Genomic DNA, 1999 nt, shown 5'->3' with positions numbered 1-1999 from the left:
GTAAAAACCTGGCAGGGGAGACACCATGATCAAGAAGGTGGTTTTCCCAGGGCGAGGCTTATCCATTGCACTCCGGATGTGCTGAACCCTGCGATTTCCCCAAATGTGGGAAACTCGACTGCATATTTGTGGTATTGGGTACTACGTTCGAGCTCTCCCCTGATTAAAAAAAATTGTAAAAAACTAACAAGAGAAACTAATGTGTGTGTTTGTTAATATTTAAAAAAGTGAAAAATCTCTGGATGGGGGACTCCCACCCCCTAGCTTTACATATCTCACCTTCATCAGACTGTGGGGCTTGAATACTTTGGATATAAACTTACAGCTACAATGGCATTAGATGTGTGTGGTATAGCATGGGTGCATGCTACTTATGATAATCTTTCTAAAAACAGTAAGTGAAGCAGATGGTCATAATGCAGCTCATCATAAGTATAATACAGCACAACTCAGAAATTGTGTTTACTGGGTCTTTGAACTGATATGAGCCAATTGAGATGTGGGATGATGAACTGAATGTGAAATTGACCTGTTTTTTAAAAGCTTGAATGATCTGGAAGGCTAAATGGAATGGGAAAAAGTATGGTTTCAATCCTTGGAATAGTGATTTGGGGACCTTTCAGGAACCTGATTCGTGATGCCAATTTACTTCGAACACTGTGGATAGTGACACACATTCAATGAAGCAAGTGCTTTGTGCCAACTGAGAGCCGGCTCTATGACTGCCTACTCAGCGTATTCAGACATTTCCTTGTAAACTGGCATTATATTTTTTAAGCCAAATAAGTTTCTAATGGCTAATTTATTCAGTTTCCATAAAACACATTATTTAATAACACTTTTTTAATCTCCACAAATGAAAATGTGGTTCTAAAGTATAATCACCAAGGTTATTGGGTAAAAGGGACTGCAGGACACAGGGTACTAGGAACTTCAGAAGCCTAGGGTTTTGGGCGGAAACACTGATTGAGGCACACTAAGACACCGCTTGACGTGGAATAGCCCTCATGGGGTCCTACGACGTGTGATATCTAGGCAGTGAGCCCTCCTTCTCAGTCACAATCTCCGACTCCTCAGAACTGTTTTGGAGTCAGGGGAGACTGCATATAAAGTCCCCAGAAAGGATCAGTGTCTAGGCTGGAGTCTGAACGCATCAATATATTAGAGATACTTGCTTCTGTTTGCATCACTTTTATCCCTATCATTCTTCTCCTGCAGCCAAAACTCAGTCCCAGGGGGATGGCAAATACAGTAACCAGACTGTTGTGTCTCACTTCTACGTTAGGACACATAGACCATCTGAATAAACCCCTTCATTCTGTGTCCCTCTCCTTCCCATAGACAAAACTGCAGCCAGCACCAGACCTTAAACCTGCAGACTAAAGGTTTGTCAAAAGTCTAGAAAGAGCAGTCAATACCCTGAAAACCTAGCCTGCAGAAGAGAAGACACAGAATCAAAAGCTACAACTGAAAAAAAAAAAAGCTCCAGGTGGGTGTCATTCAGACAACTGATTCCAATGAAACACTTGAGCTACTCACAGTAAAAATTGTTTTACTTCCATACTATTGTAATTCAAACAGTTTCCCATATCTCACCTCCAAATATAACTCCAGCAGATTCAAGTTTATTAAGGAAGAGGCAATTATTCTGGTGTTTCCCGTGCACAGATTATGGAGCTTCAAATAGTTTTACTATTCTCAGCTCAGGCCTTAGATTTTCAACTATTTGAATGTGAAGGAAATCTTAACATGCCGCGTTTCAAAGGGTGACTTCAGTGTTGCCTCACCCAGATTTACGTTTTTCATTTCTAGAGTGCCTCAACATGAGTTTTTTTTTGGGTGGGGGGTGGGGGGAGGGTTAAGAAGCATTATCATTTTCCATAATAAGGTGTTGATGGGAAATTTTACATACTGCAGGTCCCCGTATACAATAATTACATTAAACAATGGAGCTTTCTGTATCTTCCTGTTTTTCACAACAGGTTATGCTCACTCATAT

At 40.8% G+C, this 1999-nt stretch overlaps 1 non-coding gene across 1 annotated transcript; it reads left to right on the top strand.

Annotated features, from left to right (window-relative positions):
* Positions 1 to 162, top strand: LOC142436685 (U1 spliceosomal RNA). The gene has a single exon (XR_012782062.1). It is a non-coding gene; the product is annotated as a U1 spliceosomal RNA (small nuclear RNA).
* The last annotated feature ends 1837 nt before the right edge of the window (positions 163 to 1999 follow it).

This window comes from Tenrec ecaudatus, unplaced genomic scaffold (assembly GCF_050624435.1).
Source record: "Tenrec ecaudatus isolate mTenEca1 unplaced genomic scaffold, mTenEca1.hap1 Scaffold_545, whole genome shotgun sequence".
In the NCBI taxonomy this organism is placed as follows: domain Eukaryota; kingdom Metazoa; phylum Chordata; class Mammalia; order Afrosoricida; family Tenrecidae; genus Tenrec; species Tenrec ecaudatus.
Note: the sequence above shows the minus strand (reverse complement) of the source record. Positions and strands in the feature narration are given on the sequence as shown.